Source organism: Amblyomma maculatum, chromosome 2 (assembly GCF_055883805.1).
Source record: "Amblyomma maculatum isolate TAMU_Amacu chromosome 2, ASM5588380v1, whole genome shotgun sequence".
In the NCBI taxonomy this organism is placed as follows: Eukaryota; Metazoa; Arthropoda; class Arachnida; order Ixodida; family Ixodidae; genus Amblyomma; species Amblyomma maculatum.
This window is the reverse complement of record NC_139345.1, coordinates 114,663,986-114,691,960: the sequence shown is the minus strand read 5'-3', so window position 1 is coordinate 114,691,960 and position 27,975 is coordinate 114,663,986.

Below are 27,975 nucleotides of genomic sequence, written 5' to 3'. Positions count from 1 at the left end.
GGCGCGTGATGTACCGTGTGCAGCAGCAACGCTCGAGATTTCGCATTTCTCCGCTGCATGAGGAGGGAGGTGGTGAAGGGTGGCTGTTCCCGGCCCTACGGGGCTGGGACGGTAGGTCAACACTGCTTGCGGCGGGGGCTAGCCAGCCACCGAATTTTAGAGCGCAGCTCTTTGGCGCCCGTTCCTGGGTTTCGCGGCGGCGTCGGCGTTGTCCCTCGTAACCAGCTCCACTTTCACTCCCACCTTCCTTCCTTCCCTTACGGCGCGGTTGCTGTGTCCACAGAAAACGAGTGAGACAGATACTGCGCCTTTCCATTCATGTGAACCAATTATGAAAGGCACGCTTCACAGCTCAAGTGGACTTTCACTCTCACTTTCCTTCCTCCCCTTACGGCGCGATTCAGGTGCCCACAGAAACAAGTGTGACAGTTACTGCGCCTTTCCATTCATGTGAACCAACTTTGAAAGGCACGCTTCAGAGCTCAAGTGGACTTTCACTCTCACCTTCCTTCCTCCCCTTCCGGCGCGACTCAGGTGTCCACAGAAACAAGTGACCAACACTTCGCCTTTACATTCGTGTGAAACAATTATGAAAGGCACGCTTCACAGCTCAAGTGGAAGACGCGACCACAAATGGTGCACACTGCAAAGATAATTCATGAATAATGCGAGCGCCCACACCGAACTGCAGGGTAACATGTGCAGTAACCGAGAATTCACACACTCACAGAGAAAAGCATCACATTTTGATGTAGCTTGCTTATATACACCTAGTTCACCACGGTAAAAAAAAAAAAAAAAAAAAAAAAAACTTCGCTTTTCAAAATAGGTCTCGAATGGCATCGTTCCAGCATTAAGCTCTTTGGCGCCTGTTCCTGGGTTTCGCGTCGTCGTCGCCGTCGCCATTGTCCCTCGTAACCAGTTGTCTGTAATTGTACATATATGTCTTGCTCGAATTAGTTGCCTAAATCTATAGAAAAGCTGAAACAGCTGACGAGCTGCGCTCAAATTTCGCATTAGAAAGTACCGTAATCGTCATTTTTTTTATCTGTTGTAGGCCGTCATTGCACCCGCCACCACTTAGGTGGTGGACGACGGCCGTTGCGGCGCGCGTCTTTCTCTCCCTCTTCTTTTTCTTTCCTTCTCTACTTTCTCTCTTCTGTCTGCACGAGGCAGCGGAGGTGGCTCAGCTACAGAGCCAGAAGCAGGCCCGTGCATTTTCTTTTCCTTCTTCCTGCAGCCACAACAACAACTCCGCTGCAGATCCTACAATGCTCAGGGAACTTTTTTTTTCATAGTTTCCCGTCCACCCGGAGGGGGGGGGGGGGGGGGGGGGGGGGGCATGCGGACATGCGGGGTGAGACATGTGGACATGCGGGGTGGGAAGGAAAATCTTCCTTTGGCACCGTCCTTCTCCACCTCTCCAAAGTTAATTCGACCTCTCTCCATTTCACCCATTGAGAAAAAAAAAAAAAAAAAGTCCGTACCATATTGCCTCATGGAAATGTCCCTCGTAGTCTTCTTGGCTGAGCATTAATGGCTGCACTTGTGTTCTGTGTTGTAATACTAATGTTGCATTGCTACTGCAGGAATGTTTTTGATTGGACTCTGTGTTTGGTGTTTTTTAATATGGTGCAGTTAAAATGAGGCTTTGGGTATATATATTCCAGTAGTGTACTAAACTCCTGGTAGCCTTTCTTAATAATCCGGCCCTGCTCAAAAACCAACTTATATAGATTGAGCAGACTCGTTATCTCGCGACGCGTCACCTGCTAGTCAGCTAAGAGTCACAATTTCCTTGCCTCTGCTATCTTATCAATAAAAAGTTTTCGACCGATCAACCATGCGCAGAACACATGCTAATGTCGCTTGTCTACGCTACGATACATCCTGCCGCATATCACGCAGTCTCAACAAATCGAACAGCCACTACTGGTGTCGCCGCGGACAGACACATCGATCGCCTCGCTCACTCCATAATTTTGGGATATCATTGACTGCAGTAACACCTAGGGTAGATTTGAAACACAGGATATGGGTCCAGAAGGGTCTAAGCTATCCACAAACATGCATGACAAGAAGCAATGGAAGGCTCTGATGCGCAGCCCCAACCCGGCACTACAGTGGCTGGCTGCAGCCTGCATCGGGGACACCAGAGGCTGAGAAATAAAATGCGGTTTTTTTCTTTTTGGTTAAATCTAAACCCAGCGTAAGCTCTACACATCAGCCAGAAACTTGCGCCGAAGCGTTGGCACACTTGGACCAGTACGCGTCTCATCCATGACGAGAATGACTGAGCAACTAAGCGCCCGCACAGCAGTTGTTAAATCCCAACTTATAGTCCCGTGGTATTACATCAGAGAGCCTCCAAGGAGGTTATACTAATATGTATTAGTAAACCTCTATGAGAGCCTCCGAGCGAGCGCCGTGGCTGCGCCTCTCTGCAGCGGGTCACGTGGAGGGACGCCACTAACCGCGCCTCCGCTCTGGCGGTTTGCCCTCTACCTGAATATGAAACTCCCCGCTATTCTTGCAGCAGTGCCAAAAGTAGATCAGATCAGGAATCTGGGGATGGTCATCCAATCTCACGGCCATATAACGGAGAGGTCCTGGAGAAATTAGAAAGTTACGCGATGCAAACCCTCGGGCTATTGAGGAGGGTCACCACTCTGAAGGAAGAGGCCTCAAGAAGAGAAATTTACTAAAACTAATCCAGGCGTACGTAATAAACAGAATCAGGTACGCCACGGCCTACCTGGATATCAAGGCCGGAGAAAAAAAAATAAATTACTGCCTGGTCCGAAGATGCGTTAAGAAGGCGCTAGGACTGCCAATGGGTACCTCGAGCGAACGACTGCTCGAACTTGGGGTGCATAACACGTGGGCAGAATTGCCGGAGGCAATGCGAGAAGCACGACCGAGACGGGCAGGGGGATCCTTGCAAAAGTAGGCCTCAACCCAGACAGAGGAGTTCAAAAAAAAAAAAAAGTCACAATTATTAGAGAAAGCAGGAACGCCTTGATAGTTCCCCTCCTCCCCCTCTCTCCCTAGAAACATGATTCCAGAATTTAATGTCGAAAGAAGGGCCGAACGAGCCGAAGCTCTAGAGCGACGGTTCAACAACATGGGAGCGAAGGATTATGTTGATGCGGCAAGTGGTAGAACGGGTGCGGCGGTAGCCTCGGTAGTCGATGGCCGAGGGGCGCCAGTATCCGCGGCAGCCATCAGAGGCCGTAACATAGAGACTGCGGGGGGTAAGTTGCGATAGCGCTAGCTTGCGTACGAACGGAAGCCAAGTTCATAATTACCGACAGTAAAACTGCCATCCAAAATTTTGAAAAGGGGGGATATCGCCGGAGGCCGTCAAAATCCTAACCCAAAGAACGTTGAATAGGAAAATTCAGTTAATTTCGACACTCGCTCAGGCTGCCGTCCCTGGTAACGAGGCAGCTCACGAGCTAGCCCGAGCTCTCTACTTCCGGGTAGCCGTCGAGCCCCCCGAACACTGGGCATACTACGAGGGTCTGCAAAATTACGGGGAAATCGTCAACCATTATAAATTGGGACGTAGACTGGTACCACCGCCAGATGTTAGTCTAAATAATAGAGAAGCTGTCGCGTGGAGGCGGCTACAATACAAACTAGTACCTTCATGAACCCGGTCTGAGCGTTTCACGCACTACCAGACCCTAGGCACAATGATCTGTGCAAACACAATGGGACGAGAGGGACGTACCCTCGACCACATAATTTGGGAGTGCCCACAACCCCCAGGGATAGGACTAAATATAACATGTATAGAGAAGCCTGGGATACCCTGCTGCGAAGCGCACGATCCAGCACCGCACCGTTCACCTGGCGGAAGAGGCCGCAACAAGCCAATGGCTACCTGCCAACCTCTAATGCGTAGGCGCACGACTCCTCGTCTTCCCCGGCACGCGTGCCGGGGGCGGGGAAGAGGACGCCCATTTCCGATGGAAATAAAAGTTGTGCAACCAGGCAATCCGCTCCGGCGGCTCAAGGGCAAGAGCGCGAGGGAATGACCTTGGGAGTTGCAGTACGAACAGTAGAAGTCGCGCTCTAAAAAGCGAATCGACACCCACCACGTTGAAAAAAAAAATGATGTAAATGCCCATCCCTCATCACTTCCCTTTTATCCCTCTCTCTCGGCTCCGAAAATAGCTAAGTCGCCCACCTACTGACCGGGATACAAAGCTGCTGCTATCGGCAACGGTGGCGCGCCGCAGTACATCTTCAGGAATTTGTGCGACTAACTTCTAACAGTATCGCTTACAAGACGCTACTAATAAAAGGATTGGAGGATGGATAAAACTCCTTATTAAGTTCGAAAAGGCCTTTTTAAAGCCATGATAGGGGAGCGGAGGTATTCACTGAAGCCGTACTACCAGATGGCGGGAGCATCGTCTCGCCTCGTCCGCCATGTCGGAGGTCGCCGGTGGCATCGGCTCGCGCAGTATCAGGTCCGGTGTCAGGTTCTTGCCGTATATTGGAAGTTATCCGTAAAGTTTTATCAAGCTGTTAAATCCACATCCACGTTTCTTTGTGGAGCCATTTATGCGCATGGAGTCTGCAGCGATATTTTAATGCTCCGGGACACAACAATACCTGTTCGGTGTTGCATCATTCACCCGTGCAACAGCTCAACAGCAAAAGTGGCCGACTGCCCATTGCGCGCAAAACGACTTGCAGCTCGTTAAATCCCTTGTTAGCTGCCACTTAGACAGAATACATCCTGTAAAGACAGCGAGCACAATAAATGCCCAAATTCCAAAGATGGCATGGCCGCGAAACGCAAATTTCTAGTGTTGGTAGTCGGCAAACTGCCGATGGAAGCTTGCACAGGCGCTGTTCCAACAGTAAAGCGAATAAATGCAGTTGCCTAATTTGGTTGACAGAAGGTCGAGCAAAAAAAAAAAAAGAAACTATCACGCGCTCGCAGCATAAACTGCACACCCGGAGAGCATGTTTTACAAATTTAGTATCGGCAACGTAGCTCTGCTTGAAATGCACTTGACCCATGGAACCTAGGTTCGCAACAACGCGATGTGCAGCGATAACGCTTGATACAGTTGTAACATGTCACTTGCAAGTCGGAGGAGGTGACAGTTTTAGCTAAGCGAACAGATACGCCGCAAATAGCTCACCTCTAAAAACGGCATGCCGGTCATCGACACCCTCACGCACGGATGGCACTTGACCTCGCTCGCTTGCCAAAAATTAAAACACTCTCTTGGCTTAGTAAGTTTTAATTTCTTCACCTGTCGCAAAACTGAAGATCGCACTTCACAAGGCAGGCACCGATGTCGGGGAATTGTAGTACGCGGCACACCTCGATGAAGTTACCGCGGTCGTACGAGCCGATGTTTTCACAAAGTCAAACATTTTGCCGAGACCGTCGTTTTATTGCGTAAGCGATACCACGCGAGGTTTCAGCCCGTTGCGTAAACCCGGCCGGTAGTCGCGTTTGACCTTTAGAGAAGAAGAAGAAACGAAGAAGCAAAAATGAAGAAAAAGAAGAAGACGAAGAAAGAGCAGAAAGAGAAGCTATCGTTGGCTCTGCTTACGCAAACTACCGGGCTTAACTAAAGCCAAACCCCAGCTATTTTCTTCTTATTCCACGAAGTCCACGGCTGTATCCACTCGCTCGCATGCTTTTCGCTGGCGCAAGCAGAAATTCCGTCGTACCCCACAGCTCACAACGAGTTGAATACTGCGGTTGGGTGCGGCGCCCGCACACACGACCACGCATATGGCGAATGCTGCGCCGGCTGCTAGCGCCCCTAGCGGATGACGTCACGTGCATACTTCCTATAGTCCGGCGGTCCATTGGCCTTCAGCGCAGCTTCAGCCCTGTTCACCAATCTTCGCTGGTCTTGTGAGGTCATCGCTGCACAGAATGGCCTCTCATTAATAAAGGAGCACCCGTCGAGACTTTCGCGGTCATCGCTCTCCACACAGAAATAAACTTATTTACGTAGAGAAATAACCGGTGCCCACGTTGTACATCAAGTTCCTCCTCCGTCAAGCGCTTGCAGCTGTAAGCGCGCTTTTCTGCAACTCACTGGCAGGCCAGGGGAAAGCGAAACTCCAAAAGTTCAGTCGCCTTCGATATGGGGATAGTACCATGAACAATTTTTTGCCGCATTCCACCCTCCCAGCTTGGAGGAGTGAAAAGCCTAAAGAGAAGGGATACTGGTTGTTGACATACCCAATTGAACACTTCTTTGATTGACTGGGAGGAACACCAAAGCCTACACGCAATGTGAAGTACCACTCAAGTCGTTATGGTTCACTTTGTGTGTGTGTGTGTGTGTGTGTGTGTGTGTGTGTGTGTGTGTGTGTGTGTGTGTGTGTGTGTGTGTGTGTGTGTGTGTGTGTGTGTGTGTGTGTGTGTGTGTGTGTGTGTGTGTGTGTGTGTGTGTGTGTGTGTGTGTGTGTGTGTGTGTGTGTGTGTGTGTGTGTGTGTGTGTGTGTGTGTGTGTGTGTGTGTGTGTGTGTGTGTGTGTGTGTGTGTGTGTGTGTGTGTGTGTGTGTGTGTGTGTGTGTGTGTGTGTGTGTGTGTCAGCAAGTTTCTTCTTTGTATGGTACTGACGTCATCCTGCGATTGAAGATGGGTGTTCTCCGCACATTTCAACAGAAAGTTATGCATCAGATGAAGCAGATGGTGGCACAATGAGGCAAGTGATAGGCGCATATATGCGCCTATATATATCAGCCCTAAAAAACACTATACAAGTCCTCGAGACTTGCTCAGCGTATGGGGAAGCAAACCCTAGGCTGAATGGTTTGAGGCGGATAGGCCTCTAACAGATCAAACAGACCCTGAAAGTAACTCTCACGCGCAAGATGTCGCCTTCCCACAGGAGGAGCAGAGTCCAAGAAAGAGCAGAGACCTGGCAATGGAATTGTCACACGTACATAAATATACAAAGGTTACAGCAAGCATTCGTCCAAGCAACCCCATTACGACCGGACGTAATATGTCTGTAGGAGGCCGACCCTAACCCTCCAAAACTCGGGAGATGTTACCAACTTGGGGACCCAGAAAATTCTAATGTAGCTGCGCTACTGGCGCATAACCTAGATGTGCTATGGTGCATCATAATTTCATTGAGGTTCTGCCACTTAAGAGAGGGAAACCCACCTCGTTTATATACTTAATGTGTATAGCCCCCGAAACAGAAAAAAACTTGGACTTAAACCGGTACTCAAGGTCATGTCTAGCAATTGCGGGGAATAATACGATGAAAGAAGAGCGTGTTGTCGGGCTAGTTGGTTCTGCATAGTATATAAAAGAAATGCGCAACAACTTAGACAGGACACAGAAAGAAACACATACAACAGTTCACACATACGACAGTCCTGGTGGACATCAATAGCAACACGGAATGGGGTGGTGATCACAACAGCCGCAAAGGAAGAAAACTCATAACAGCCACTACTCAAGAGGGACTCCACCTCATAACGGAAACATATTTTCCGACTCGCACGGGAAACAGCGTCACACGAGACACGTGTCCTGATCTTGCATTTATTAGACATATCGCATGCGACCTGGACCAACCTGGAAGAGGATTGAGGAAGTGATCACAAGATGATTAGCCTCTCAGTACCCACTGATAACTGTCGCCACCAACTTGAAACAGCTCGGCTCACCACCTGGGATAAATTCAGAAAGGCGTCACTACCGCAGACAGACATAATACAAATAGCAGGCTGGACTAAACAAGTAATGGAGGTCCACTCGCAGAACACGCAAGCCATCCATCAAACGGTAGAAACTCCTGCGGTGGATCGCCACCTCCTCCATCTATGGGGGGCTCGAGGCAAAGTGTGAGCTGGCCTCATGGTACGATCAGGCTCACGTGCATGCCGTTGCTGTGTTAGACTAAATCTCTCACGCCTTACGTGGGTCCGAAAGCGGGAACAAACAAGCGAAAACTTGTAATGACGATCTTTATCCCCCCACCCTCCTTCCTCATTCGCCGAACGGGTTGTTTGTCAAAGACATCGCTCAATCGTCGCCGATGGCCACTCTCACCCAGGCCGTCACCTTTTACAACCGTCCCTCTCGTGCTCTATCTCGCCCCAGTAAATGAGTCACCGAGCAGAGCTCTCCCCCATCTCCTTCCTCCTCAGAGTGGTTTGAAATGGCTGTTCTCAAACTTCCCTTCTCCCTCTCTCTCTCTTTCCTTTAAACCACACACACGCATACACCAGCGAGAAGTCCTCTGCAAACTGCGGCAAGCCAGAGAGCGGACAGATGAGTGAGCACTTGACTTTGAGCGGACGCCCCTCTTCCTCTCCAATGATAAGCTCTGTGGCAATCTACGTTTTCGGTGAAAACACGTACTCCTCCTCTCTCCTGGAATGCACTGGAGTTCGGGGAGCGCGGAAATGCGTGCCTGGTCACGGCTGCAGCCCCACTGCGGTGATGGTCAGCTCTTTCGTTGGGCTTGCAGTGGCGGCGGGCAAACACTGTTTACGACCCCGCAAAGAGAGACGGCAGTGAAAGTGTTCCTGCTCCCTTTCTGTGTATCTGTCTCCGCGCTCTTATCCTGTTTTTCACTTGTGCGCCCCTTTCTCTGTCCTCCCCTCCTACTTTTACGCTGAATTCGCGCCGCTGAGGGTCGCGCTGTGTGTGAAGGGACGATGACCCTGCTAGCGATAATCCGGCCAGCACTTATTTTTGATGAGCTTGTAAGAGCAAGAAAAAAATAGAATTCGGCTTCTGAAAGCGTGGATGTTTGGAAGAAAGCGGGACGTGGACGCTGGACAGGCATCAATTTATGGGCGAGAATTCAAGGGAATAATGAGGGTGTTGCCTTTCACAGCTATGTGTAAGGACATGGAGAGTCTGTCTGAAATCTTCGCAGAAAGTCAGTAGCTGAGCGTTTTCTGAAAATCCTTCCCGCTGTGCTTGCGAAACACTCGGGTTTCTCTTTTCTGCGGTATCGCAAGGTATTCGTGCAGCAATTTTTCAGCTTAATGTTGCTGCGAGCTCTGGTCCGACGAACAAAGGCAGCGGCTTCGTCCAATGACGTCCCGGACTAGGGACGTCACCTAGTTCCGCAGGGCCATACAGGTTCTGCCCTCTAACTTTTGTATCAATAAATGTTGTTCATCATCATCATAATCTAATAAACGGGCTGCACTCCTTGAAAGCCTTGTGTTTTTACGCATTTTTGTATGTACCGCGGTCATCTCGTCTCGCTCCTTGCCAATCCATAGACTCGTTTGGCATGTATAGTCCGAATGTCTCAAGTATGTAGTTATGAAAGCATCTGTAATAGTCGTTATCAAGCGATCTTGTTCGTGGAAGTTTTCAGGGTCGCAAAAGCACAACTCTCCCTGAGCACACGAAGTTCGAACTAGCCAGCAAGATGATGGAGATTGCTTCGACGTCGTGAATACGACTGCATGAAGCCTGAAAGAGGGAGCGAAAAAAAAAAAAAGAAATCCCGAGAGCACTGTGGAATCTACACTGCACAAATGCGAAAGCCTAAGTATTGCTGGTGCACACTATGCATCACGTTTGCTCTCATTATCATTATCAACTAAATGCACCGTCATTATCATTGCTAATGCGATCGTTGTCATTATCACTAATTGCAGCGTCATTGTCATCGCTACTATCATCCTCACTGTAGACAAGGAGAATTATGATACGTGTTTCTCGACTGCATGCCCTCTGGCGTGAGCGTGTGGATGTGGTGGAACGTGTGCGTTGTCCGTAACCAGCGTGGCGGCACCTGGTGGACAAAACAGAGTGGACCGAGCGCACTGGAGTCGTCTGGCTCCGACGACAGCCTGCGGGAGGAACTGCAGCGGGGCTCCCGCGCCTTGGTTAATTTGAAGACCGCCAGTACAAATCGTTTGGGTGCCGCTGATGTTAAATGCTGTGTTGCCCAACATTTTCTCCCTCTCCTCTCTGGTTTTCCCACTTGACCTTTTGGTGCGCGCACGTCGGGCTAACAGGTCTCTGCCCCCTTCTTACCAGGTCCCTCTAATTCGTCTTTGTGTATTGGACTCATTTCCTGTTTCTTCTGGGTGACGTTACCTCGAGAAGCAATCAATAATCTCGTCTATTGGCTGAGTAGCAGCCTTGTACATATATATGTGAATAAAGGTGTTTTGTTTACGAAAAAAAAAAAAAATCCAGGGCGTGGCGCAGCCTGGTTAAAGCGCTCGGCTGGGGATTCAAGGGATGGGGGTTCGATTCCCGGTATAGGCAAAATTTATTTATTGTTAACTGTCATCCGCACGGTAGACAAAAAGAATTATAATATGCATTTCACGGTAAGGGGCCCGGCGTGGTAGGTTAAAGTGGTGGACTGGAGATCCGAGAGATGGAGTCAATTACCGATGGAGACAGGGTTTTTATTTTTCTGATGACGTTAGTTGCGGTTTAAGGTGATGAAGTCAATTGATTGACAGCTATAGTGTGACCGGACGAACGAACGCCAACAGTATGAGCGATTAAAGGCTTTCGACTTAAAAAAAATTTCCTGTCACATCACACTGACCGAAGTTGGTGTCACATCCCCTTAAATGCCTTGGGGTCGGTCCTGCGCAGCGGCGAACGGCTGTACTGAAATTTGCGTGAGGATGTGCGAGTGAACGTTAAAACTGCACATGAAAATCGACAAATAACCGACGTTGTATGTCGCGTTTCATCCCGTATAATCTATTTCGCTGATAGTGATGCATGATTGGCCTTGGGCACTCGTCGCGAAAGCTCTGCGTCATTAGACTCTCGTGGCCAGCGTTTGTTCCGTGCCATAATCCCCACGTGCCAAAATTCCTGGACCAGAAACTCCGTGCCAACTCTCCTGTACACGACGCGCAATAAGTTTATTCGGATTTTGGATTTATTTCTATGCATGCTATCCATTTCTATGTTTCCAGGTCTTAATTTGTCGCTATATTTGCTATCAATACACGTTGTTTATTTATCTTTTCTCTTTTTTGCTGAGTTGTCGTATTCATCATTTAAAATATATGACCTGTTTTAATCGCTCCGGTAACGCACGCGCCGTATATTGCTGCCGTTGAGAGCATTACTCCATTTAGAAAGGCGCTAGCAAGCGTCGTCGCTTTGTTCACACAGATTAAGGGTCATTCTCCTCTCTCCTTTTCGAAAAAGACGAAAATTAGAGCTGATTTATAGGACGCCTCAAATAGGCTACAGGCTGTTGAAAAAGCAGAAGTGATAACGTAGTCTGTGAATAAAGGTTTTTGCTTGAATAATATTTCCTGGAGTTCTGCAGATGCGTTTTTTTTTTTAATATATCGGAGACCAATTGCAAACCCATATCTTAGCGCTGTTTTATGTGGCTTGCGCCTGGATATCGCACCGCTGCCACCAGTTGTTACATGCAGGTCGCGGCCCCATCGGTAGCGTTGGCTTGGCGGCTCCGTGGCTCGGCGGACGGCATCAACGGTCCCTGCAAAGACGAGGCGTCGACCAACAGAACAACGTTTAATACAACATCACGAAGGAGCGGGCAGAGAAGCTGGCCCGGAAAGAAAACAGACACGCTCCCTCCCACAGCTGGTGTCTGGCGTCGTCACTGCGACGTCTCCGAAGACTCTCTCGCAGCGTTGTTATTGTTGTTGTTGTGGCTGTAGAAAGAAAGAAAAGAAAATGCTCGGGCCTGCTAGTGGCTCTGTAGCCGAGCCACCTCCGCTGCCTCGTGCGGACAGAAGAGAAAATAGGCAAGAAAGAAAAAAAGAAGAGGGAGAGAAAGACGCGCGCCGCAACAACGGCCCTCGTCCACCACCACCGAAACAGTGGCGGGTGCAATGACGGCGTACAACAGATAAAAATTCAGTGGCAGGCTAGCCCCCGCCGCAAGCGGCAGTTCAGAGGGAAAGGAAGAAATTCATGTCCCAGCAAGCTGTGAGAACTCAGTCTCAGTGTCGCGACAGAAATCTCCTCCACCTCCTGCAGACGGGCGAGAGTGTCGCTCTTTCCCTCGAGCGTCGGGCTTGGCCAGCGTATGCACACACACGCACGCACACACATGCGGCGCGTGTCACTTCGACACGCTGGGACACGTTCGCGGGAGGAAGCGTGGGCGGCCGATTGCACGGCGCTGAAATGGCCGAAATGCTCCCTGCTTTGACTGATGCTACGTTGCGGCCGTGTCGGTTGTCGCACATGGCGGTGGTGAATTGTGACATTGTAACAGCGCATTACAAAAATTGGGGCAAACGCCGCGAGAAATACAATCAGCTGCTTCTGGCGCGAGGCAATCTGACTCCGGGTTTTTTTAAAACGTGCAAAACGCAGCGGGAAATCCAGTGCGGGGCCTTTGACACGGGGCTTTGTGCAACTCTCCACTGCCCCGGGCGCCAGCTGGTAATGCGCAAACAGCGATAATGATAAGCTGGGCAAGCGTACGCAGCAATGAGATATATGTATGTCCACTCCTGCGGTACATGTGAACATATGCGTATTACATGGGCGTTGCATTCCGGAGCCTTTGCGCATTATTTCAGCACGACGCGGGACGCTCCATGAAACAATGTTGTAAACACTGTTCAATTATATCTAATCGGCGATAGAAATTATGCTGGATACCTGAAGTCTGCCATTCACGCGTGTTCTCGTTTTTCTTTTTCTTTTTTTTTTTTATCCGTCCAGGTGATAGCGACATTACGCGCGACACTTAGAAGACCAAAAACAGAGAAATGGCGCGGGCCGCGGCTGCTGCTACAAGATATGATGACTCAACCTGCTGTTCCAACCACCCAATAAATATCACTCAATAAATGTTCGCTCCTTCGCGAACGAAACATAGCTCGATACGAGGACCGCAAATACGATCTACCCATCTCTTTCCTTGAAGGATGCTGACCCCGATTCGAGCAACTATTTTCCCCACTTCCGTCCCTTGGGCTCCGTTTTGTTCCATCGAAGCGTTTCTGGCGGTGGCAGGTAGACGCTGGGCGGGACGGTTCCTTTCACTTCTGCGCGGAGCAGGCCGAGCGGCTGCTTCATGCCGACAAGAGAAGCGTCCCTTTGTGAGCTCGTTAGGAGGTTCGCAATCGAGACTTCTCTCGCACAATTTAGCGGAGCAATGGGCACACAGGCGTGGGAGGGAGGAGAGAGCGCTGGGTGCTGCTGCTGCTGCTGCCGTGGGGCATCTTTTGGGATGGCGCCAACGGTCGCGGTCGGTGGCCCGTCGCGAGTTCGACGAACGACTTGTAAACACGAGTCGGGCCCCCCTCTTCGAGGAATCTCTCTCACGGTCCGCAATGCGCCTCCCGACCGATCACTTCACCAGCAGGCCTGCGCCTTCCGACGCAGACGAGGATGAAGAACGGGAGAAGAAGAGGTCCTGGGACATTCCCCCAATTAGTTACGTGCATTGCTTCAAGTATCGACGACCGCAGCGCGAACAGAGCCGGTGGAAGAAAGCTGAAGCGTGGACGGCACGCGGCGCTTAACTTTCACGCGATCATAAAAAAAAAAAGAAAAACATAACTAAGAAGCTTAACACAGCAAAAAAAAAAAAAAAAAAAGAAAGTTTTGAGCTATGTACTGAATGTGCAGAACTTCTGTAATATAGCTATTAATATTCTCCCTTTGTGAAGGTGCACTAGGATCTCATGGTTGTCCTAACACAGCAACGTAACACAGATACCTTCAGCAACACCAACTAGCTGAACTGCCTGCTTTAACAGCATTTGTTTGGCCTCCATGCCGAGTCAGAACTTAGAAAGTGCAGAACGTGTTCGTATGCCGGCCTACGAAATGTGTTGCGATGCGTTCGAAGAGCGGTGGAGTTGTGATAGCCTTTTGCCACGTCATTACTGCGCTCTCCAGTATGCTTTGGTTTGTGGGGTTTAACGTCCCAAAGCAACTCAGGCTATGAGAGACGCCGTAGTGGAGGACTCCGGAAATTTCGACCACCTGGGGTTCCTTAACGTGCACTGACATCGCACAGCACACGGGCGCCTTGCTTTTCGCCTCCATCGAAAAGATGCCGCCAAAGCCGGGATTCGATCCCGCGTGCTCTCCAGTATGTTCGCACAAAAAATAGGCACAAAATTAACGGCTCACTGCTTCAAAAAGCGTTGAAATCAGTTGAGAGAAAATGCTTTCGTACTTTTGAGCCCTGACCAAAACCACTAGTGCGCCATGTATTTTGTCTAGACTCTACAGAGTAACAGCAGGCTATCGGTATGGGTTGCCATAATGGTCGCCAAATAGGTGAGAGAAAGTACGTAGGGATTCTGTCGACACTGTCGCTGTGGTAGTAACGATGATAAAAACGTTTATTGAACAAGGTCGGCACTTTTACAGTAACGTTGGCTCTGGAAGTGGTATAGTAGCAGCATGGGTGCATGCAACTTCAAGAGGCCGAGCTGCCGTATGAGTGAGCGGCTTGAGGAAGGAGGTTCGGAGATGGCGGAAGGGGGAATGGAATATGGGCGCCCTTCTGAAAGGAAAGGCGACATTCCAGAGGCGGTGTGCGAGCAAGTGACCTTTGCGTCTGCGCCGCTTTGGACGGAGTCACGGCAGGGGATTTCCCGCATTGCGCAACGCGGCGACCGAGCCTGCAGGGCCTCCTCGCCCAAACTTCCCCTGGAGCAGAATCTTGCACCGCTTTCTGCGTGCGATCGTCGCAGGCCGTCCGTGCTCGGTGGTGACTTCGGCGCGGAAAGCCCTGATTGATGGGAGTCGCTGCCTCTGTGAACATTTCCCAGCCGCCAGATACTGCCCGAGGGCGGAACATTTTGCCGCCCGAGAGTCTGAAGGCGCTTCTGTCCGCGAGAGGACGACCTCATGCCTGGCAGCCTGACACGTGATGGAATGCGCTGACGTGCTGTGCCGCACGGCAGCGATCTTCTTGGGGGCGATTTCCGGTTCGAGTCGAATTTCGCAGCCATAGTCGGTTGACGCTGGGATGTTTGAAAGTGAAGCGATCGCTTGCAGTGTGCGAACACGCATGGGAAAATTGATCAGAACATGAACATCGCATATCTCTCTCTCTCTCTCTCTCTCTCTCGCGCGCGCGCGCCAGTTTTACCTAATGCTAATAGTCGTAATGTGTCCATTGCAAAAATTGCGGACTACATTACTTTCCTCAAAGCTTTCCCACGGTCCTTAGCAAAAATCCTATGCACAGCTGCATGTTGCTCAAGTTGATCGGCGGTGCCGGTAGTCAGTGGGACCGTGCTTGAATGGAGGCGAAATGAATAATAATAATAATAATAATAATAATAATAATAATAATAATAATAATAATAATAATAATAATAATAATAATAATAATAATAATAATAATAATAAATTGGTTCACAGGAAAGGAAAGGCGTAGTATATGTCACACTTGTTCTGTGGACACCTGAACCGCGCCGTAAGGGAAGGGAGGAAGGTGGGAGTGAAAGCAGAAAGAGAGAAAGGAATGCCATAGTGGAGGGCTCCGGAGTAATTTCGACCACCTGGAGATCTTTAACGTGCACTGATCTCGCACAGCACACAGACGCCACATCGATCGTTTCGCCTCCATCGAAACGCAGTCGCCGGCGGTAATCGCTAGTGCTGAATTTTGTTCATCACAGGCAATCAAGGCCAATTCGCAGCCTTCCACACAGGCGTCTGTTGTAACCCAAAGCATGCTTTATTCCTTAATTAGAGAGCGCGTTTTCACTGTGAACGCTTCTATCGGCGTCTATGCTGGCGCCGTGGTAACTGTTTGGCCTCTGCAATACAGGCGACTTGCTCGGTGAGGCCATAAACTAATCTCCCACGTTTGATGCCGTGCAGCCAGTGGGACTGTTTCGCTTGAGGCTGTCAGCCGTTCTTCCGGCCCATTCACTTGTGCTCCGGTGCCTCCATGCCCCCATGACTTCAGCGCTCACAGCTACAGCTGTCAGTCTAGTAATATTGGCAGTACCACCGGTACTACCAGCTCCCACAGCTATACACAGCTATACACATCACCGCTTATGTGTTGGTGCAGGCTTCGCGTATATATAGTCCGGCGCAAATTAACCGTTTTTAGGAAGAATGGCCGCATCAAGGCAGCTGCGACTGCATTATCTCACGTCCCATGAATTTGCAAACGCTTGTAGGTATGCACGTGAATCCCCTGTTCCATTATAAACGGCCAACCCCACACTGCCGTCGCGGGTTTCCCTCTCTTCTCCCGGCGTAACCTGAAGACCTTCTCTCCGCAGTCCGAGACGAGCGCGCCAATCGCGATTGTCTCGAGGGTTTTCGGTGGGTGATCGCGCACAAGCGGTTCTAACTTTCCGCCGGGGAGGCCGCCGCCGTCAATTGTACAACACGCGTTCAGGATTAAAAACCCGTCCCAAAGGCCGCATCCCCGCCGTGGTGGTGCAGTGGTTAGGGCGCTCGACTAACTGTGCCCAAGGATGCGGGATCGAATCCCGGCCGCTTTTCGACGGAGGCGAATAGCCCGTGTGCTGTGCGATGCAAGTGCACGTTAAAGAACCCCAGGTGGTCGAAATTTCCGGAGTCCTCCACTACGGCGTCTCTCAAGCCTAAGTCGCTCTGGGACAAACCTCATAAACCGAAACCGCAAGCTGTAAAAAGCGATTTTTTTTTTTGTTTCCCCCTGTTCATTTCACTTCAACGCAGAACCCGCGTAACGCCGGCACGACGGTTGGGACCGCGCTCTTCCGAGCCAGAAGGGATTTGGCACTTACAATTTTTATTTTCTTCGCCTCCCCCGGTGTCTAGAAGGCGCAGTGACAGCTGTTCTTTCTCCGGTACTGAAAACCGGAAGCGTTTCTGAGAATCACGTTGCCAGGCGTTAAACGCCGCCGCCCTCTTTCCGCTGTGCCGGCAAGCCAAGTTGTTTACGGAAACGAACCAGCCGAATGTTGTTTCTAACGGGCACGGGCTTCTAACGGGCCTCGGGTAACAAGAAAGCGGTGCCCGTCCTTTCAGTCCCTCATCCGTTTCAATCCGTCCCGTCCGTCCAGACCGTCTCATCCTTCCTAATTCGTTTAGTCCATTCAGTAAGCCCTAGTCTAGTTCAGTCCGTCCGCGGAATGTCTAGGGTCACGTGCAAGTAGAGCGGGGTTAGGGTCGCGGTCAGTTTTTTGTGACGTCATAAAAAGCCCTACTGCAAACGATCCAACTGTCGATATCATCCTGAACCGCAGGCAATTTAAAATATACTGAGTGGGCACTGATCACGAACTGTTGCTATGCAATTATTATTATTATTATTATTATTATTATTATTATTATTATTATTATTATTATTATTATTATTATTATTATTTAATGGGATCCTCAGCGTTCGCTTTAAATAGAGATAAGCTAGGCATTCACGCGCGAAGAAAGAAAAGAAAGCATTCTTAAATAATGCAACTGCCACAACCTTAGACAAGGGCGTCCGAGACAAAACACGATGCAGCAAAGCTGATTTTCTTATCGCGAAAGTGCAGCCGCGGAAGGAACCAGGATAACACACTGGAGGTTTTTCCTATCTGTCGCCTGTTTTGCAGTCGATTGCCCGAACGTTGGCCCATCGTCGTGACACCGTCGATCGAAATGCCGTCGCCAACACCGGTAATTGACAGGTAAATCTTATCGGAATTCGTGAAACGCTGCGCGGGAACCAGACGATGTTTTTTGCGTCAGCCACGGCCCACGCGACAAGTCAGTATAGACCTGAGAGCATTTCCTAGCCCTTAGAGGTGGTCGAAATTGCTCCATAGCCCTCCACTACAGCTCCTCTTTCTCTCTTCCCACTTTCCCTCCCACCTTCCTTCCCTTACGGTGCGGTTTAGGTGTCCACGGGAAAAGTGTGACAGATATTGCGCATTTCCTGTTTTGTAAGCCAATTGATTGATTGATTGATTGAACGTTCTTTAATGAATAGGAAGGCTCATGGCCCGGATGGAGGTAAAGGGGAGTAGGCAGAATCTTTATTGTTTTCTTTTATTTTTACCTGCCCTTTTCTTTCTCCCTATCACTCACCTCTTTGATTTTTTCCTCTACCTTCTCCTCGCTATCCCTTTATTTCCGCCGCCCCAGTTCAGGTGCTTCAGATATAAGATAGCAAATACCGGGGCTGGCAAACATCTTTTCTCTCCTTTTGTACATACAATAAATAACCTCTACAACAACAACAACAACATTGCACAGGTCGTCGCTCAAATCATATTGCTCTATAACCAGGCCACTAAGAGAGCCATACTTGGCAAATATCATCTGTGTTTTAGCATCAGTTTCTAGACGGGAACAGTAGTTCAGGCGGTAGGCTTCGATCTCGGAGCGTCCAGTAGAAAAAGCAGAGCAATCCCAGAGTAGATGAGATATGCCGCCGCGCGTTAGAGTCGTACAGTGGGGGCATGTAATCATTTCCTCTGTATACTGACGTAAGCGGGCCATAATACGTGGTGTGTAAGCCGCATGGGCGATGAGCTTATTCAAGAAGACTTCTCGACTTCGGGTGAGGTGGGTTTTTCGTGTAAAAGGTGAGTCTGGTGTGGTCACCTGCATGCGATGCTGACTGAGGCTACGAAGACTAGTCCGTGTATAGTGCATAATGGCAAGAGAAGGGGTATGTTGCCCGCCCAAGGTCAAGTAAGGATGAAACAAGGGGGTTGAGGAAGTAAATGTGGACATCCCACCTGCCAAGGCAGCCGCGGCGTGTGCCGCCGCATTGCCCCCTGATTCGTCCGAGTGACCTGGGGTCCACTGAATAACGACAGTTCTGGTCGCGAGTTGGTGGCGTTTAAGGAGGCGCTGTATGGCCGTAGCAGTTGCATCTTGTGAACCTGGAGTAGCGATTTCCTTGTAATCTTCATAGGAATCAGTAAGAATACGTATTGAATCAGTTCCGGTGCAAGGCACTCCTGACAAGGCTCCCCAAATCGCGAGGAGTTCAGCATGAAGAGGGGTACCTTATTGAGGTAGGTGGCAGGCATAAGCGCCTGAAAGGGAAGGGTTGTCATCGCATATCCAGCCCATAAATGCAAAGGCTTCGCTTGTAATCGAAGCGTCGGTGTATATGTCATTCGTACCAGGGATTCGCTCTTGTCGGTGATGGGCAGCGAGGAGCTCCCGGGGAATGACAAAATCGCGGTTTATAGGTCGGCGATGGAGGCGTGTGACCACTCATCTCCCAAGGGGGAATTATGTTATCATTCTACCGCTCCTTAACAATGGGTATTGATTCGTACATTTCGGGGACGGACGGACGGATGGATGGATGGATGGATGGATGGATGGATGGATGGATGGATGGATGGATGGATGGATGGATGGATGGATGGATGGATGGATGGATGGATGGATGGATGGATGGACGGATGGACGGATGGACGGACGGACGGACGGACGGACGGACGGACGGACGGACGGACGGACGGACGGACGGACGGACGGACGGACGGACGGACGGACGGACGGACGGACGGACGGACGGACGGACGGACGGACGGACGGACGGACGGACGGACGGACGGACGGACTAAACTTTAATGTCCAACAGATAAGGTGATCTACCCAACCCCCGACACGCAGGTCAGGGGGCGGGTGCCGCCACCTCAGATGCAGGCTGGGAGGTCTTGGGTTCCAGCAGCCCCTTCTGCCAGTTGGACGAGTAGGAGCTGGAGCTCAGGGTCCGAGCTGCGCAGCAGGGTCTCTCAGGTGTCTCTACTGTCTATATTGTGCGTCCCCCTGCGATAATACGGGCATTCCCATATTATGTGGTCGAGGGTCCCTCTCGCCCCACAAAGATTGCACTTGTCACTCCTGTCCTCGGGGAACGCGTGGTTCGCCATAACCGGGTACGGATATGTATAAGTTTGCAGTCGCCTCCACGCGACTGCTTGTCTGCTGTTTAATTTCGAGTCTGGCGGAGGTATCAGTCTACGATCCAATCTATAGCGCTGCCTGATCTTCCGATATTTTAGCAAGCCCTCACCGCTCCCCCGGTCATCAAGTGGCCCTGTAGCGGTTCGGCGGTAGAGATCTCGAGCCAGCTTGTGGGCCGCCTCGTTGCCGGGGACGGCTTCGTGCGCAGGAGTCCAAATTATTTGAATTTTCCAATCCAACTTTTTCTGGCCTAGGATTCTGGCTGCTAAAGACGAGATCCTGCCCTTGCTAAAATTTTTTATGGCAGGTTTGCTGTCACTGATGACAAACTTAGCTTCAGTTCCGACGCAAGCTAAAGCAATCGCAGTTTCCTCGGCTATTTCTATGCTCCGTGCATGCAAAATGGCAGCTGCTCGTATTCTCATCCAGTTTTGCTGCTTTTTTCTCTCACTCTACCTACTCTGGCACTTTATACGCAGCTTGTTGCGAGGCTTATTCAAGAACTGACAAATACTGAACAAATAATAATAATAATAATAATAATAATAATAATAATAATAATAATAATAATAATAATAATAATAATAATAATAATAATAATAATAATAATAATAATAATAATAATAATAAAAATAATAATAATTCACAGGAAAAGAAAGGCACAGCACGTATGTCACATTTTTTCTGTGGGCGCCCTAACCGCACCGTAAGGGAAGGGAGTAAGGTGGGAGTGAAAGCAGAAACAGAGAAAGTGATGCCGTAGTGGAGGGCTCCGGGCTAATTTCGACCACCTGGAGATCTTTATCGTGCACTGGCATCGCACAGCAGACGGACGTCACTTCGTTTCGCCTCCATCGAAACGCAGCCGGCGGCGGTCGAGATCGAACCCGGGTACTCTGGCACAGTAGTCGGGCGTCTTACCACTGCATCACCTAATTATTATTGTTACTGAATGAACCGGACGCTGGGGCAGGTGACTTTCGATGGATGGGCTTAGTACGTGTCTAAGCGTTGGCACAGTAGTCGGGCGTCTTACCACTGCATCACCTAATTATTGTTGTACAGGGGAGCAGACTGGGATGTCTGTCGTGCTTTATTAGAACCTTCCCCCCATACTATTGTTTTCCCCTCTCTTAGAAATAATGTATTTGAATTTATTTTGTATAATTACCATATAATGTTTTGTTACTGAATAAACCAGACGCTGGGGCAGGTGACTTTCGATGGATGGGCTTAGTACGTGTCTAAGCGGGCGGAGGTAGTGAAGGGTGGTAGATCCTGGCCCTACGGGGCTGGGACGGTAGGTCATCGCCGCTTGCGGCGGGGGCTAGCCAGCCACCGAATTATATATGTTGTAGGCCGTCATTGCACCCGCCACTGCTTCGGTGGATGACGGCTATTGTTGCGGCGCGCGTCTTTCTCTCCCTCTTCTTTTTCCTTTCTTCTCTATTTTCTCTTCTGTCCTATAAATAAATCAGGGGCTCCCCTGATGGGGCTGGGACAGGTAGGTCACCGCCGCTTGATTGATTGATTTATAGAAAGGGAAAGACGCGGTAACTCACTAGTTTAATGTGGACACCTCAACCTCGCCGTAAGGGAAGGGAGAAAGGGAGGAACAACAACGCTGACATCGCACAGCACACGGGCGCCTCTTCGTTTCGCCTCCATCGAAATGCAGCCGCCGAGGTAGGGTTCGAACCCGGGTTCCGTCCGGCACAGTAGTCGGGCGTCTTACCACTGCACCACCCCGGCGGGGCGCCGCCGCTTGCGGCGGGGGCTAGCCTACGGTGGGGGCTAGCCTGACACAGAAATTTTATCTGTTGTAGGCCGTCATTGTATCCGCCACCATTTCGGTGGTGGACGACGGGTGTTGTTGCGGCGCGCGTGTTTCTCTCCCTATTCCTTTTCTTTCTTCTCTATTTTCTCTTTTGTCTGCCCCGCCGGGGTGGTGCAGTGGTAAGACACCCGACGACTGTGCCGGAGTATCTGGGTTCGAACCCGACCTCGGCGGCTGCGTTTCGATGGAGGCGAAACGAAGAGGCGTCCGTGTGCTGTGCGATGTCAGCGCACGTTAAAGATCCCCAGGTGGTCGAACTTAGCCCGGAGCCCTCCACTACGGCATCTCTCTGTTTCTGCTTTCACTCCCATCTTCCTCGCTTCCCTTACAGTGCGGTTGAGGTGTGTGCTGGGCGATGTCAGCGCACGTTAAAGATCCCCAGGTGGTCGAAATTACTCCGTAGCCCTCCACTACGGCTCCTCTTTCTATCTTTCCACTTTCACTCCCATCTTCCTCCCTTCCCTTACGGCGTGGTTGCGGTGTCCACAGAACACAAGTGAGACAGTTACCGCGCCTTTCCCTTCCTATAAATAAATCAGTCTATAGAAAACAAGTGAGACAGTTGCCGCGCCTTCCCCTTCCTATAAATCAATCAATCTCTCTTCTGTCTGCACGAGGCAGCGGAGGTGGCTCAGCTACAGAGCTAGTAGCAGGCCCGTGCATTTTCTTTTCCTTCTTCCTACAGCCGCAACAACAGCGTTGGCTGAAGCCATGCCGGAGGGGGAGGTAGTGAAGGGTGGCTGTTCCTGGCCCTAAGTGGCTGGGACGGTAGGCCAACATCGCTTGCGGCAGGGCTAGCCAGCCACCGAAGTTTTATCTGTTGTAGGCCGTCATTGCACCCGCCACCGCTTAGGTGGGGGACGACGGCTGTTCTGGCGCGCGTCTTTCTCTTCCTCTTCTTTTTCTTCCTTCTCTATTTTCTCTCTTCTGTCTGCACGAGGCAGCGGAGGTGGCTCAGCTACAGAGCCAGTGGTAGGCCCGTGCATTTTTCTTTGCCTTCTTCCTACAGCCACAACAACAAAGCCATGCCGTATACCGTATATGCGCGCGCGCACGCGCGTCTCTGTGTGCGTGCGTGCGTGCGTGTGTGTGTGTGTGTGTGTGTGTGTGTGTGTGTGTGTGTGTGTGTGTGTGTGTGTGTGTGTGTGTGTGTGTGTGTGTGTGTGTGTGTGTGTGTGTGTGTGTGTGTGTGTGTGTGTGTGTGTGTGTGTGTGTGTGTGTGTGTGTGTGTGTGTGTGTGTGTGTGTTTGTTTCAGGTCTCAAAACTGACGCAGGTGTATCATTGGTACCGTTTGCATCATTTTTATGTGTCATAAAATGAAAACAAAAATCTAAGATAATGTTGTGAGCACTTGTGCTCCTATGGGCTAATACTCCCCTGAGCCCTGGAATTCGATCTTGGCATGAATTAGAGCACGATCGGTGTATTTCACTTTCTGAAATGGTAGCGGCACTATGAAAGGGCGCGTCTGTTATAGTATCTAAGCAGCATATACAATGAATATTTTCGAAACGACTGCTGCGCTGAAAAACCGTTTGTACCTGTACGGCAAACTTGACGGCTGTTTGGTTTATAAATTTGAATGTCCCAAAGCGACTCAGGCTATGAGGGACGCCATAGGGGAGGGTTCCGGTAATTGCGGCCACTTACGGTGCTGTAAATGCACTGACATCGCACTGTATACGGTCCAATCAAACTTGAAGACGGCATGCACGAAATGAATAATGGATCTATATAAAAGGCACCATGAAAACAAAATATGTTTTTCACTTATATGTAGCAGGATTTGGGGTAAGAAGTATTACCGTTGACTTCAAGCTGATAAAGTAACACTGCTGTGACCTGTACGTTCGTCTCACTGCAGGAACGTAGAGGGCACATCAGTGTTACTTTATGAGCATTCACGCGCGTGTTAACATATCGATCTTACACCTTATGGAGAGGAAATGGGGTCCTGGTTGTTTTCTATAAACGCTGTACGGAAAGGAAAGGTAGCATAGTTTTGTAGCGAAAGCTACATTAGCCACGAAAGAGGAGTTTCGCGTGGCGTAGCGTGGCGGGAGGCACAGAACCGTTACCTAGCAACCGCCACTGCTGGCGGATGCCTTGCGCTCTCCGCGCCACCTGGCCATCGACAAGCAACCAGAAAATGTTTCGTCTTTAGTGCAACAACATAGCTAGCTGGACATAGTGAGTAGCGCATCTTAATTCTTCTCTAGCGTTAGGATTATAGTAGTGATGATAATAGGCTAGTCAAGGGCGCATTTAGGGCGAACGTATACTCTGCATTGGACAGGATCGGATTGGACTAGATTAGATTGGACTGGATTGGACTGGATTGGACAGGTTTGAATTGAATTGGACAGGATAGGTTAGATTGTGTTTCACTGGGATACAGTGGCTAGAATTCTAGCCACTGTAACTGGGATGAACTGTACTTGATTGGACTGGATTTGATCAGAATGGATTGGATTAGATTATATTAGACTGAATTTGATTAGTCTGGATTGAATAGGATTAGATTACATTGGAAAGGAGTAGGCAGCCCAGCGCCAGGCACACATGCTTTCGCTACGTATATCCTGGCCTATAGCTGAGCTATAGTGCCTAGAATATACTAGCTAGTGTGCTGAGCGCGCGCCCCGCGCTATGCGAGAGGGTGGCTCCTTCCGTGATGCCTGCCCGCTACTGTCAGTAGAGGGCGCTGCTCGTCGGGAACACTTTTAGGAACACTAGGAGGGTGCCACAGTCGCAGCTGCGCTGGCTGCGCAGACTGGTCGCCGCCGGTTTTGACGTGTGTTGCAGCTTTCCACGTGCTTCTTCAGTGATTGTTTTGTAGTTTTGCTACTTTTGTGCGTGTCTTGTGGCTGCTCCGTCATTGGGCGGGAAGTTTCGAGAATTGTTTCGGAAGTTCGCGAAACAAATGCCAGTGGCGCAGGACGATGTCAAAAGCAAAGCGTCAGTGCAAGGAAACGAAGTGTTTTGTGCCGCTTTGTCGGAGTGGTTACAAGTCTAGCAAAGAGCGTGTCTCGATGTTTACTGCTCCAACCGACCCTGTGCGGCTCGCGGATTGGGAAAGGAAAATCAAGAGAGGCGACAGAAAGTTGACGCCGTCAGCTGTGGTGTGCGAAAAACACTTTGAAGACATCTGCATCGAGCGCTCGTTCAAGATAACAGTCAACGGCGTTGTTAATGACATTCTCCGAGAGAAACCCCGTCTAAAGCCCGATGCTGTCCCGACTGTTTTTGAAAACTACCCTCCACACCTTGTGCCCAAGACGGCACCAAAAAGGAAGGAAAGAAACATATGCGAGCAGCAACCAGCTCGTAAACGCCATAAGCGGGACGCAGGGACTGGATCCGGCGATTCGGGCTCGGAAATCAACGAGGGCTCCTGTTTTCTCGAAGCTGGCTTTCAAGACTGCAACGACTCCTCCGGCTCCAGTGAAGCGGGCATTGTGGGTGAACAGAGTGGCAGCCAGGCTACACAGCAGACACCTAACCACCACGGAGGCCGTCATCCGTTTGAGGACATTCTCATTCCGGTTACATGGATGCGGATACTTTCCGTGGATGACAGTCTAGCTTATGCTTGCTGTGAAGCACAAGCAAATAATTTTTCAAATTTGTTCATGGAAAGAGTGGTCAGCTTTGGAAAGCCTTCAGCTGATGAAGGCTCGGTCGTGGCCACTGTTTATTTGAGAGTCCGAGAGGATGGCAAGAAAACTGTCAGGACACGGAATGAGGCGGAATCTTTGATTGGAGATGTTAATATGAAATACCTGTGCGGTGGCTGCGGTATGAAGCCTACCTCAACAAAGTATGCTTCATGCCGGGAAATGTATTTTGCCGAGAGGTGCCTCCTCACAACTGAGTCCAGAGGAGAATCTTGTGCGCAATGCAAATATCAACGCAAGCTTGCCCAAAACCAAATGCGCAGAACAAAGAAAAAAAGTGCGTGCAATGAAAAGAAAAAGTCTAAGAACATCATTCGCAATTTGGCCAGAACAAGAAGGAGGCTTACCAGTGCACAGGCACAAATTTCCCAAATGAAAGAACGAAACGAAGCACTAAGTGAACAGGAATTTGAGAAAAGAATCCAGGCGCTCCCTCGCAAGCAGCAGCTGGCTGTGAAGAACTGTTTTCTTGCTGCTAATGATAATGGCGGTCTCATTTACCCAAGTCAAGCCTTATCAAATGCTGTAAAGCTCATGGAAGATAGCTTTACATCATTTTTCAGCAAGAACAAGGCATATGGAAAGCTTACTTGTGTTGGCCAGCCTTTTACATTCCCTAACGTTTCCAATTCTTGGGTGCCCCGAGCATCGGAAGCAGACACTGTCAGCTGTGCTAAAGTTTTATGTTCTGTTGAGATTTAGATTCTTTGTCAAGGGACTTAACAAAGAACGAGACGGACAGCGAGAGCGACTGAAACTGTTGAAGTTGCGCCACTGCAATTGAACGCCCTTTTCGTGGCTTCTGTTCTCCAAAAAGCATTGCCTTCCACTCGCATTGTCACCTTTGATTAAACATGCTGTCTTCGTTCTATTAAACCGAATCTGTGTTTCGTGACCTGTATTCTTTTAGTTTGAAATCCTCCAAACGCGAAAGCTCTCATGTGCGTTTACCGGGTTAGCGTGTGGCTCACGTAACGATTGAGCTTTTAAGTTCGAGCAATCTGCACAAAGCAATTCGATATTAACATTAGCATGTTAAAACGTTATATCAATCCTAAGCTCCTGAAAGAGCTCTAAAACAAAGTATTAAACGTGAGCCAAAGCAACGCGCAGCTATAAATAAATAAATTGGTTCACAGGAAGGGAAAGGCGCAGTAACTGTCACACTTGCTCTGTGGACACCCGAACCGCGCCGTAGGGGAAGGGAGGAAGGTGGGAATGAAAGTGGAAAGAGAGAAAGAGGAGCCGTAGTGGAGGGCTACGGAGTAATTTCGACCACCTGGGGATCTTTAACGTGCGCTGACATCGCACAGCACACGACGCCTCTTCGTTTCGCCTCCATCGAAACGCAGCCGCCGCGGTCGGGTTCGAACCCGGGAACTCCGGCACAGTAGTCGGGCGTCTTACCACTGCACCACCCCGGCGGGGCAACGCGCAGCTCCCTTTCCAACTCTCAGCAGCGCGGCGCAATGTGCGCGAGAAACCGGCTCGCACCCTCTCGCACCACAGCGCCGCTATGCGGCCGCCGCCGGCAGGCATCAACTCTGGTGCCACCGCGCCGCCCGCGCTCAGCACACTAGTCAGTATATTATAGGCACTATAGGGAACCAAAGCTGGAGTTTGCTCCGCGACGCCAGCGCTCGGTTTACAGCGGAGCGGAGAGGAACTACAAAACTTACGCGCATCCGCGCCCGCGCTGCGCGCGGCTGTCTGCGGAGTCTGCGCAGCCCGCTCGCTCGGGAGCGCGTGCTACAGGCAGCCGCACGTGCAAGCGGAGCGGGAGAAGGAGAGTGAGGACGAGGGGGGATGGTCGTGCGTCTGTGCGCGCAAAGCCGGCGCTCTTTGCCAGTGGTGTTTCTTATTTTTGCTTTTTTTCTGTGCCCCGGCTGACATAGAGGCTGGCTGGAGGCACGCTTTTTATCGGTGTTTTCGAAAGTGAGAAATTATGATTAATTGATCGCCGCGGACATTGTTTTCAAAGAGCGCTTGGTGGCGGGCTCAGACAAAAAAAAAACATGAACGCGAATTCGGTACTCGAAGGCAGAGGCAAGCGGCAGGTGTTTTGAAGGACTTGAGGCGGCACCTCTTGATGTCTCTTACATGTTGTTCAGAGAATGAAGAGTCCAGCCTTCTCGTTGAGAATTGATACGCGTGTACACAGCGACGAGTGCTCCGGGCGCTGGTTGGGGAGCTTCCTTTCTATTTGTGACTGCTCACTTGAAAGGGGCCTATTCAACTCTTAGGAGACAGACGTTTTAGGCGATGCTACCGGCGCCGTGGTGCCTGCTTTCGGCGCGTTTAGGACGCGTTCCCTACAAAGGCACAAAGCATGCCGCCTTACCCTTTGGTTCCTGCTGACAGCGGTCAGGGAGAGTTCGCTGCTGTGGCGCTGCCATCCGAAATCAATCACTTATCAACCTTTAACGATGAGAGGGTTCTTAACGACCTGGATCACTGACGAGAAGCCGAGGCATGCCATTCTTTCGGCAGTTTCCTCTCTCCGTGAGACGAAGTGCGAGGAAATGCCTGACGACTTTTCATACAGGCGGGGACATCTCTCCAAGTAAACCTTTGTCTTCTTAATTCCACAGCTACGCTGTGCAATCCCTAGTTCAGTTATCTC